The sequence below is a fragment of the Suricata suricatta genome, chromosome 3, assembly GCF_006229205.1.
Source record: "Suricata suricatta isolate VVHF042 chromosome 3, meerkat_22Aug2017_6uvM2_HiC, whole genome shotgun sequence".
Classification (NCBI taxonomy): Eukaryota; Metazoa; Chordata; class Mammalia; order Carnivora; family Herpestidae; genus Suricata; species Suricata suricatta.
This window is the reverse complement of record NC_043702.1, coordinates 76279763-76292853: the sequence shown is the minus strand read 5'-3', so window position 1 is coordinate 76292853 and position 13091 is coordinate 76279763. Positions and strand designations below refer to the sequence as shown.

Here is a 13091-nt window from a genome sequence, read left to right as displayed (position 1 = left end):
TGGAAAAATGTATAATTCCTAATCTACACCTGTATTCTTAGAGGACTCTATGGCATATGTCAATACTTTATTCCATATGGGTATGATCTGAAACATGTAGGCATGCAGCATATTGGACTTCCTAAAATGAAAATGCTATTTTTGCTCAGAGTCCACTGGACAAATTCATTCAATGTTATAAGTGGTAGCTACATTAATAAATTAATGAGCCGTTTAGGAATGGTAAGTCAAGGGTAAAAGAAAATAAAAGCATAAAAGGAAGACTGTTTAAAGCCAGAAACATTTACTGTTAATTGCAGTAATTCCAAGCATGTCTTGGGGCGCCTGGGTAGCTCAGTCAGTTAAGCATCTGACTACAGGTCAGGTCATGATCTCATGGTCAGTGAGTTCAAGCACTGCATCTGGTTCTGTGCTGACAGCTGAAGGTCTGGAGCCTGCTTTGGATTCTGTGTCTCCCTCTCTCTGCTTCTCCCCTGTTTGTGCTCTGTCTCTCAAGAGTAAACAAATGTTTAAAAACACTTTAAGTATGTCTTATGTTGTCATTTTAATGGGAAGTATCTATATTTGAATTATAGTAATATAGATTTGTTTAAAATATTAAATGGTACACTATGTTTTTATTTTTATTTATTTTTTATTTTTAAAAAGCGAGCATGAAAGGGGAAACGGGGCAATTCTAAGAAATCTTGGGTCCATTAAAATAATGTTAGCATAAAAAATCCACGCCTTCTCCTAACTTAAATTTTTGTTTGCTTTGTTTTTTTTTGTTTTTTAAACTTTTTTTTTAATGTTTTATTTATTTTGATACAACGAGAGACAGAGCATGAGAGGGAGAGGGGCAGAGAGAGAGAAGGAAACACAGAACCAGAAGCAAGCTCCAGGCTCTGAGCTAGCTGTCAGCACAGAGCCTGATGCGGGGCTCTAACCCACAAATGTGAGATCTGACCTGAGCCGAAGTCGGAGGCTTAATCGACTGAGCCACCCAGGCGCCCCTGCTTTGTTTTTTTTTAATCCAAAGTGAAAAGAATGTTCTTGGACAAAGCTGATAATCATTCTCTTTCAAGGACTGGCAATCAAAGCATACTTAACTTACATTTCCCAATAGAATCCCACAGTTTTGCCTTTATAAGAGTTTATTCAAGATATATAAGACAGAGGTCCTGCCCCAAGGTCAGTCTGTAAACAGAGACAGAGCAAGGATTTTAAAAGTTACAGAGAATCAGATGCTAGGTGCACAGGCAAGAGTGCTTGAGAAAACCTAGAAGGCTGGGTTTATAGAGTTGGTTGTATTTGACGTCAACATTTTCCACATTACTAATGTATTTATATACTAGATAGGCATATCTCATGGGCAATTCATTCACATGTTGCAAGCATATGTAGGGAAAGTTGCTCCAGTACATGAATCCTTTCTTACAAAACCAGAAAGAACAAGGTTAGAAGGGAAAATTGATTAGCATTGTGGTAAGTTTTTTTTTAATGTCAAAGTTATAGATGGTCAAGTGTAAAAGTGCTGTATTAAAATAATGCAGTGCTAGACAAATACCAGCACTCCAGCTCAAGTTTTTAATTTTTTTAATGTTTTTTATTTATTTTTGAGAGACAGAGAGAGGCAGTTCGAGCAGGGGAGGGTCAGAGAGAGAGGGAGACACAGAATCCGAAGCAGGCTCCAGGCTCTGAGCTGTCAGCACAGAGCCCAACGCAGGGCTCAAACCCACGGACCGTGAGATCATGACCTGAGCCGAAGCCAGACGCTTAACCAACTGAGCCACTCAGGTGCTCCTCTAGCTCAAGTTTTAATCCTATGGGGGAAAGACTACATGTATAGCAGCATCTTTTAGCATAGCTGAGCATCTACCTATATAGCCCTTCATCTAATCAACTAAGATTTTGCTTTTTATTTTTTCGCTTTCAATTTAATTAATTGTTGGCTAGTTTATTTGCTTATCTTTATAAAACTTAGAATGTACAGATGATATATTATGAATATTCTTCCTCTTATCCCAATTGTCCATCTATCCATTTCTACTACTCAGGAGCTATTATTTCAAATGTCTTATACATCCTTCTAACAACAGTCTACATAAATGCATATACATGTATTCTGTTTCTCTTTTCCCCAATCCACTTCTTTTGTAGCAGACTATACACACTTCTCTCTATATTAATTAATGTTATTTATGCTTATTAGCTGTATTATGACCTATTGTACATCAAATACAAGTCATCAAGTTTATGTGTATAATTCAACAAGCTTTGATAAGTGTATATATTCATATAACCACCAACATAAACATGATTATAAGATATTTGTATCTCCTGGGGTACCTGGGTGGCTCAGTTGGTTAAACATCTGTCTTCAGCTCAGGTCATGATCTCATGGTTCATGGGCTCAAGTCCCACATCAGGCTCTGTGTGCACAGAGCCTGGAGCCTGCTTCAGATTCTGTATCTCCCTCTCCCTCTGACCCTCTACTGCTCACACTTCTCTCTCTCTCCCTCTCTCTCTCTTTCTCTCTCTCTCTCACTCTCTCTCAAAAAATGAATAAACGTGGAAAAAAATACTTACATCTCCTCCCATTGTGACATTGTACCTCTCTGCAGTCAATTTTCTCCAACTATCCCTTGGCCACTGACAATAACTGAGCTTTTTCTTTTTATCACTATAGTTTGTTCTTTTCTAGAATTTCATAAGTAGACTATGCAGTCTTTTGTATCTGTTTTTTTCATTTAACACAATTCTTTGGAAATTTGTTATTTGTATCATTCCTTTTTATCAGTGAGTAGTAATCCATTGCATACCACAATTTGTTAGTATTCTTTGGTTATTGGATATGTGCTTTTTTCCAGTTTTTTACTATTATGGATAAACCTGTTATGAGCACTCATGTACAAGTCTTTGTGTGGACATTTTCATTTCTCTTAAGTAAATAATACTGAAATGACAAGATTTTATGGCAAATTTATATTTAACTTTTTGAGAATCTAACCTGCCTACTGTTTTCTAAAATGTTTACTATTCTGCGTTCCAACCAGTAATGAATAAAAATCTAACTGGTCACATCCTCATCAAAACTTGGTGTGGTAATGCTCACTTTGGCAGCACATATACTAAAATTGGAACAATACAGGGAAGATTAGCATGGCTTCTATGTGAGGATGATACATAAGTTTGTGATGTATTCCATATTAAAAAAAAGAACAGGGGCACCAGAGTGCTTCAGTTGGTTAAGCATCTGACTCTCAGGTTTGGCTTAGGTCATGATCTCACAGTTGCATGAGTTTGAGCCCCACCCTGGACTCTGCACTGATGGTGAGGAGCCTGCTTAAGATTCTCTCTCCCTATCTCTCTGCCTCTCCCTTGCTCTCACTGTCTCTGTCTTCCTCAAAATAAATAAATAAACAAACTTTAGGGAAAAAAACTTGGTGTGGTAGGTTGTTTTTTAATTTTAACCATTCTAGATAATATCTAGTGGTATTAATTTGTATTTCCCTAATGGCTAATGATGTTGAACATCTTTTCATATGCTTATTTGCCATCTATATATCTTTTTGCTCATTAAAATGTTATTGTTGGGGCATCTGGGTGGCTCAGGCTGTTGAGCATCCAATTCTTGATTTCAGCTCACATCATGATTCAAGGATTGTGGAATTGAGACCTATACTCAGTTTAGTGCAGAGTGTGGAGCCTGCTTAAGATTCTTTCACTCCCTCTGCCCCTCTCCCCTGCTTGCTCTCTGTTTCTCTCAAAAGAAAAAATTATTATTTGTCTATTTATTATTGAATTGTAAGAGTTTTTTATTATGGATACAATTATTTGGTGGACCTATGTTTTGCAAATATTTCCACCAGTCTGTTTTTTGTTCTTTTTTTTTTTAAGTTTTTATTTATTCAATCTCTACTTTCAACATGGGACTCGAACTTACAACCCTGAGATCAAGAGTCATATATTCTTATTGAGCCAGCCAGGGGCCTGTATTCATTCATTAATTTAACAGTTTTTTGAAGAGCAGAATCTTTAAATTTTGGTGAAGGATAATTTATCATTTTTGTTTTAAAGTCCAAGTATCATTTTGTTTTAAAGTTTTATAAAGTCCTATTTAAGAAATATTTACCAAAGTTACTAAGATTTTCTTCGATGTTTTCCTCCAGCCATTTCAGAGGTTTTATTTTGACTTTTAGGCCTGTTAATGTGAATTAATATTCTATATGGTGTTAGGTAACAGGCAAGTTTCTCTCTTTCTTTGTTCCTTCTTTTCTTTTTCTTTTTTTTTCCATATAGGAATCTAACTCTTCTAGCACCACTTTTTTAAAAAAGTATTCTTTTCCCAGTTTAGACTGGAATCTAAAACACCAAGCAAAAAACAAACAAAAAGAATAAACAGACCCATGAATGCAAAGAACTGATGGCTGCCAGAGGGAAGGGGTGGGGGATGGACAAAATGGGGAAAGGGAAGTGGGAGATACAGGCTGTCAGTTATGGAATGAATAAGTCATGGGATAAAAGGTACAGCATAAGGAATATAGTGAATGGTATTATTGTAGAGTTGTAGGGTGACAGATGACAGCTACACTTATGGTGAGCATAGTATAATGTATAGACTTATGGAATCACTGTGTTGTACAGCTGAAACAGATGTAACATTGTGTGTCAACTATATTTAAATAAATACATAAATAAATAAATAAAACAAAAGAAAAAGAAAAAAGTATCCTTTCCCCCACTGAATTAGGTATCTTTGTGGAGATTCAGTTGACCGCACGTATGTGAGTCTATTTCTGGACTGTATTTTGCCCCGTTGATCTACAGATCTCTCATTATACCAATAACACATTTCTCTTAATTCCTGGAGCTTTATTATAAGTTTTGAAATCAGAAAGTTGTGGGGCACCTGGCTGGCTTAGTCATTGTAGCATGTGATTCTTGATCTCGGGTTGCAAATTCAAGTCCTACGGTTGGCATAGATATTACTTAAAAATAAAATTAAAAATATCTGGGGGTGCCTGGGGTGGTTTAGTTGGTGAAGTGTCCACCTCTTGATTTTGGCTCAGGTCATGATCTCACGATTTGTGAGATCTAGCCCTGAACTGACAGCATGGAGCCTGCTTGGGATTCTCTCTCTTTCCCTCTCTCTCTCTCTCTGACCCTCCCCTGGTCTCTCACAAGCACACTCTCAAAATTAATAAACTTTATTTAAAAATAAAAATCTTAAAAAGTAAAATCAGACAGTCTTGCAAGATTGATTTCCAGTATCTTTGGGGCACCTGAGTGGTGCAGTCGGTTAATCATTCAACTCTTGATCTAGGCTCAGGTCATGATCTCACAGTTTGTAAGTTTAAGCCCCACAACAGGCTCTGCAATGATGGCACAGAGTCTGCTTGGGATTCTGTTTCTCCTTCTCTCTGTCCCTCCCCCACTTGTGCATGCTCTCTCGCTCTCTCGCTCTCTCTCTCTCTCTCTCTCAAGATGAATAATAAAAATAAACTTAAAATTTTGTTTTGAAAAGATTGTTTTGTCTATTCTCTGGTTTTTACTGTTGTTCCTTTGATTTGGCCATGTTTCTCTATTTCTTTGTATGCCTTGTTCTCATTTGTTGAGATTTGGGCATTTGAGAAACCAATTACTTGGCTAGAGATCCTAGGGAGTACTTAAACCTTTTTGGGGGGATGTGTGTTCTCTGGGCTGGTGCATGTAATATTTCTCAATTAAAGAAGTTTGCCCCTATTTCTTCTCAGTAACCCACAATCTCCTTCTCCCCCTAGTGTCTGTCTGCAGTACTACAGTCTCTTTGGTGCTATAAAAGCTGTGGTGCTGACCATTGTTCTCTGCCTTTCCCCAACCCGCCATCCAAAGTGTACCTCTGTTTCTTTCCCATCATCATCTGAGTCAGGCAAGATGAAACTGAACCCCTCGTTCTGAAAAGCCAGAACGCTGGATGCACATTCTTCTCTTTTCCTCCCAAGGAGTTGTCTTCCAACAGTGATAGCATGCTGGGGGGGAAATGGTAATAGGACAGGCACAAGGGAAGAACTTTTCTACTTGCTTCTATGTGTTTCTTTTTGGCTTTACACTCATCTGACCTGCTGCAACCTCTTAAAAAAGTATTTAAGATAAAAGTACTTAAGAAACAGCGTGATATAGGGGCATCTGGGTGGCTCAGTTGATTAAGTGTCCGACTTTGGCCCAGGTCATGGTCTCATGGTTCACGTGTTCAAGCCCTGCATCTGATTATGTGCTCAGACTCAGAGCATAGAGTCTGCTTCTGATTCTGTGTCTCCCTCTCTGTCTGCCTCTTCCCTGTTCATTGTCTGTCTCTGTCTCTGTCTCTGACTCTGTCTCTCTCTCTCTCTCTCAAAAATAAACATTAAAAAAAAATAGTGTGATATATAGAAGAACATTGTTCCAGTGGTCTTGGACAGACATGTTCTACAGTGTGTAGTTATCAGCTTGTTCTAAAGATCTTGAATCAGCAGTTCACGTTCAGGAACTATCAATTTCTGGAGGTTCTTAGAGTATCTCAGCTTAGGATCTCTAATAGATATAACTTTTTGGTTATATTGAGGTCCTTTATATTTTTCTAGATGATTGGCAGTGTCATAGACAATAAGGTTTTAGAGTGAAGAGCAAAAACAATGTGTAACTAAAATTCACAAAAAAACTTCCAGTTAGATGTGTCCCTACGTTATTGGAGAAAGAAGACAAAATATTCTACATAGGAAACTCAATATCTAATAGTCTTCTACTCTGTGAGTGTCATGGTTTTCAACAGGAAAATGTTTTAGCCTATCCAGAAAATGAAGGTACTGTTACTAGTATTTATTCATAAACCATAGAGGGAAGCAGTTAAAAACATTTACTTGGGGATGCTCAAAGCATCTTTTTGGGCATGATCCTAGTCTATACCCTTCCTTTACAATTTTTCCAGGTTAATTTTGTTCCAAGTGGGGCGCAGACTGGTCAAGTCCTCTATTCCTAGAAGCTTTCCTAGAAGAGTTTGATTTTGGTTCCAGTTTATCACTATTGTGGATGGACTGTTTCATTAAAGATTTTCACAAGTATTCATTTAGGGTTTTACAGAGTGCTACCTGGTGGCCATTCTGAATTTGCCCAATTTTGTCCTTATGAATCTTTTTTTTTTAATGTCTTATTTATTTTTGATACAGAGAGAGGGGGAGGGGCAGAGAGAGAAGGAGACACAGAACCGGAAGCAGGCTCCGGGCTCTGAGCTAGCTGTCAGCACAGAGCCTGACGCGGGGCTCGAACCAACAAACTGAGATCATCATGACCTGAGTTGAAGTCGGATGCTTAACTGACTGAGCCACCCAGGCACCCCTTTTTTTATGTTTATTTATTTGTTTTTGAGAGAAAGAGAGAACTAAAGTGACCCAGGGCTTGATCCCAGGAACTATGAGATCATGACCTGAACTGAAATCAAAAGTTGGGACGCTCAACCGACTGAGCCACCCAGGTCCCTCCAGCTTGTTTTTAAAGCTATCTCAAAATATTGAGCCACAGATTATTTTCTAACCTGGCAATCTCATACATTCAAAATAACTTATTTTTTATTAAGTCCTCTAAATTAGGTGTGAGCCTGTTTATAAAAATAGAAGACAAGCCTCCTTTCACTTCAGATACTGAATCTAATCCAGAGTACTGTTTGAAGGTTTCTTGAAGTCTATTTTGTATTTTTACTTAACTTACAATTTTGAATCTTTGTCTAGTCTACCCTTACAAGAAAGGCTTCTATAATTGCTTTATGTAGTGTATTTTTTAAAGTTTATTTATTTTGAAAGAGAAAAAGAGAAAGTGTATACATGAGCATAAGTTGGGGAAGGGCAGAGAGAGAGGAGAAAGAGAATTCCAAGCAGGCTCCACATGCTGTCAGTGCAAAGCCTGACATGAGGCTTGAACCCATGAACCTGGAGACCACATCCTGAGCCAAAATCAAGAGTTGGGTGCTCAACCAATTTAGCCACCCAGACACTTCATATTTTTTGGTATTATTTTTATTTTATTTTATTTTTAATTTTTTTGAGAGAAAGTGTACATGTGCATGTAGTGTATTTTTTTTTTGTTATATTTGAAAGTTTTTCACAGCTACATTTTTAAAATCAACTCTTTCATGCCTTGCTGATGTTAGACATTTTCCCCTTTAAATTAGTTGGGACAGACCTATATTCCCAAATAATAAGTATCTATAAAGTGTCCTAGATTCTAGGACACTTTTGTATATCTCTGAAGAATAGGGAGTTCTTTAATTATAACTTTTAATTTGGCTTTGGACCAGGATTTTAATTTAATTTCAAATATCCACCAACTTATAAATAGATAAACAAAAAGTGGTATATCCATTCAATGGAATATTATTTAGCAATGAGAAGGAATGAAGTACTGATACATACTCTAACATGGGTAAACTTAGAAAACAAATTGCTAAGTACCGGAAGCCAGTCACAAGAGGTCACACATGATGATTCCATTTATATAAAATGTCCAGAACAGGCAAATCTATAGAGACAGAAAGTAGATTAGTGGTTACTTGGGGATGGGATGGGGTAGTACTAGGTAGAGAAGGAGGTGACAGTTACAAAGTAAAAAGATTTTTTTTTGAAGTGATGAAAATGATCTAAAATGTATTTTAGTGATGGTTGTACAACTCATGTGAATATACTGAAAACCACTTAAATGTACACTTCAAATGGGTAAATTGTATAGAATGTGAATTACCTCAATAGAACTGTTAGAAAAAAGAAAAAAGAAAATGCATACCATCTACTTCACATAAGAGACTAAATATAAAGGGTTGCTCAAATTCATTATCAGAAAAGTATAGATCAAGGCCACAGTGAGATATTAGTATTAGAAAAAATGTGGATCAATGAAATCTTTTATAAAATTGCTTTGTGGGATTATAAATTGAGAACACCACTTTAGAAAACAAGTTGCCATAGCCTTATAAAGTTAAATGTTCTCATATACAGAAATTCGACTACTAAATATGTACTAATACAAAGACCTTTCTGATGATACTGGAAGTGGTATTAACAAATGTGATATTTGGTAATATATAATGAAATTGATCAAGATTTGGAAGAGCCATAGAACTCAATGACTTAATACTTTTCAAATGACCAATGCATACTTGATACAAAGTCATGCATGAGCAACAGGCTGGTTCAAAACTCAAGAGAGACCAATGTATTTTAATGTAATAGCATATACACAGTTCATTGATATGATTTCAGATTCCATATCGCAATTAATCTTTTTTAAAATTTAGGTTTCACACCCAATGTGGTACCCAATGCAGGGTCCAATGTGGGGCCCAACATGGAGCCTGAACTCACAACCTGAATTAAGATCTGGAGTCAGATACTTAACTGATTGAGCCACCCAGAAGCCCTAATGCAATTAATCTTTAAGAACCTATAGCTTGTGGGGGTGCCTGGGTGGCTCAGTCAGTTAAGCGTCCAACTTCGGCTCAGGTCATGATCTCACGGTTCATGGGTTTGAGCCCCATGTTAGGCTCTGTGCTGACAGCTAGCTCAGAGCCTGGAGCCTGTCTTCAGATTCTGTGTCTCCCTCTCTCTCTGATCCTCCCTTGTTCATGCTGTCTCTCTCTCTCTCTAAAATAAATAAAAATAGTAAAAAAAAAAAAAAAAAAAGAAAGAAAGAAAAAGAAAAAAGAAACTATCGCTTGTCAAGTTCCAGTGTTACATCAAAGAATATCCACAATTGTCTGTGAAAGATATTAAAATCCTGCTCCCTCTTCTAACTGCAAACTAGTGACAAGATGAGATTTCTTCTTATTCTTCAAAAAAGCAACATAGCACAATAAATTAAAGGCAGAAACCTTTATGAGAACTCAGCTGTCTTCTATTTAGTCCTACAAAAAAGTAAAACATGCCATTTCTATTTTTTCCATAAAATATTATTTATCATTATATATGTTTATGTTAACATACAATGATTCACCATTGCATGTATACATATGTGTGCATGTGTATATACATATATGTATTTGTTATTAAATATATTTTTATTATTTATGCCTTCTCTATTATTTATTACTATTTATTATTTATTCCTTCTCTAATATATTTATTTATTTATTTATTTATTTATGCCTTTATTTCTTTATCTATTTTAGCATCACTAGGGGCTCATAGATCCTTTTTTATCTAATGGTTTACAACCTATTGTTCCAGATTCAGTCATGGGAAGCCCTTCAAGTTGTCTCTGGAGTCTTTTAACATGTTTTTTAAGCATTTGTTTACTTCTGACACAGAAAGATGTTCCAGGCTCTGATACATTTTTCAGCCCCAGACCTAGAATTAGCCATTTATCTATGAAGGTCTGGTTCCTTTTAGTGAAACTTTTTTTCCATTAAATATATTTTGGAAAGCACTATATATTAGTACATAGAGAGTTGCATAGTATTTTACAGTATAGATGTATCATATATTTAGCATGCCCTCATTGGTAGTTTCTAATTTTTTTTTAAAAACAATTCTGCAATGAACAAAAGCCTCCAGAGTTTATTTTACACATGAGTGAGTACACTTGTAGGATAATCATTTAGAAGTGGAATTTCTGCATCAAAACTTTGAGAACTTAAATTTTTGATTAATACCACAAATTGTCCTTTCTAGAGGTTGTATCCAATTTGTATTTCCACTAGTGTCATATAAGAGCAGATAGCCAAGCTTACAAATTTAGGTCAAAATTCTGTTTTATCCATACTATACTTAGGGAATTTTAAATTGTCAATTATATTAGTTTAATAGACTAGACAGTTTAAGAAAAACTTCCTTAACCCAGTGATCAAGAAATATAGATCCTTTAATCCTGCATTGAGTGTTTCTAGTGATGAATTGAAAATGGATTAATTTTCTAAATTTGTGATTATGTTCTTTGTCCAGAAAGGCCTGAAGCATAACAATGAGTCATTTTCCCTTTTGGCTCCTCAAAGCCATCAGTTTCAATTATTTTTATAGTTCTTGAGCTTATAAAAGACTTTTGTTTTTTCTCCATGAATGTTTTCAGGTATAGGCAAAGGATTTCTGCTATAAAAGTTAAAGAGAATTTGTGCCTTTTACCCAGTATGAATCTCAGATTTGGTGCGAAAAAGAATCATTTGGGGTACATATTAAAAATGCAGATTATAGGGCTTCTCCTGGAACTTCTGGCTCAGTAGGTCTCAGAGGGATGGTCCAGCTTATTTGCATTTAAAGAAGCTTCCCAGGGGATTCTGATGCACTGACTTTGGAATCACACTTTAAGATATACAACATTAAGCTATTGCTGATACTGTAGTCTCATATTTTAATGTGGACTAGGAAACCAATTTAAATGAAAATAGTGTTTGGGTTTTGGGGTTTTCTTTTTGGAAGCATTTGTGGTGTTATAAATGTTGTCTTACTTGAACCTGAGAAACTAATGACTTTCTGGCTAACATTTTCTGAATACTTATAACATGTACACAGTCATTGTTTAGGCAATTTCCGTCTATGAACTCAGAAACCTATAAGGTTAAGTGCAATCAGTCCCATTTTACAGATAATGAACTTGAGGCACAAGAGGTTGAGTAACTTGCCAATGCCACATAGCTAAGAAAGATTCAAACCTTAACAATAGGACTCCAGGTTTAGCCCTTATACCATGTTGCCTCCCTTCATTGGAACTCAAAGGGGGTCCATTTTTCCAGCTAAAAAAATAGTTGGAGGGCACCTGGGTGGCTCAGTCAGTTAAGTGTCCAGCTTTGGCTCAGGTCATGATCTCACAGTTTGTGGGTTCAAGCCCCACGTTGGGCTCTGTGCTGACAGCTCAGAGCCTGGAGCCTGCTTTGTATTCTGTGTCTCCCTCTCTCTCTGACCCTCCCCTGTTTGCACTGTCTCTCTCTGTCCATCAAAAATAAATAAAAAACAAAAAAAATTTTTAAATATACTTGGTTTGGTCACAAATGGTAGAAAGTCTTTGCCCAGTTCAGTGGAAAGATTACCACTAAGTATCTTTTGGTTATTACGATTTGATAACATTGTGGGATAGGTTGGAATGTAAGGGGAATAGATTCATGCTAGCCACTGGTCACTGGGCATTATTAGATATGTATGAACTAGTATATGAGATAAAATAATCTTTAAAAAGCTTTTGTTTTCATGCATTACATGTTGCAAAGTCCATCAGGAGACTGTTTAACAACATGGAACTTATAAAAACCTCAAAGTGGAGCTTTCTTTAAATAAATCCTATAAAATAGTTACCATGTTGGGTAACATTTCAAATGTCTCCCAGAACCCTTATATTCCACAATTTTTATTTGTATTTATTTTTTTAAGTTTATTTATTTCATTTATTTTGAAAGAGAGAGCACAAGCAGGGAAGTGGCAGAGAGAGAGAAAGAGAGAATCCCAAGTAGGCTCCACGTTGTCAGCACAGAGCCCAATGTGTGGCTTGAACTCATAATCATGACTTGAGCCTAAATCAAGAGTTGGATACTCAACTGATGGAACCATCCAGGTGCCTCAAGTCCACAATTTTTAGATGATGAAAATTAGACTAATTAATACATTTCAGAAAAAATATTTGCAAAAATATCAATGAATATAATTTATTCATGTAATAAGTACTTACTAAACACTATGTGCTAACATTTAGTATGGTAACTGGGCAATAATAGTTACCATTTGCTGAACTTTGATGTTGGTATTTTTCTTCTCATTTTGTTGAAGACATGGTGAAGTTAAGTGCTGATTGAGATTAGGCTAGACCACGTTACACAGTGGCAGTGTCAATATTTGAATCTTCATCTATTTGGTTCCAAAGCTGGCCCATTGCATTAACCCTAGTAATTTGGATTACAGTTGGATACTTTACTAAATGAATTACTGTAGGGGTCCTGTAAATAGTGAGCATCCATAGGACTCTTTACTTTGAATTCTTACCATGTTCAAGAATAAATCTACTATGAAAACCATACCACCACAGTGGTTTATGCAGGGAAGATCTCATCAAATGTTGGTGAATGAATGTAACTTAAATAGGTTAGCTCTAGAGTTACTACGACTACACTACTACACTAAAGTTCTCTA

The 13091-nt window shown here is 36.2% G+C and overlaps 1 non-coding gene across 1 annotated transcript; it reads left to right on the top strand.

Moving 5' to 3' along the window:
• The first annotated feature begins 3086 nt into the window (after nucleotides 1-3086).
• LOC115288773 lies at nucleotides 3087-3193 on the top strand. Its single transcript, XR_003907177.1, has one exon. It is a non-coding gene; the product is annotated as a U6 spliceosomal RNA (small nuclear RNA).
• Nucleotides 3194-13091: the final 9898 nt, after the last annotated feature.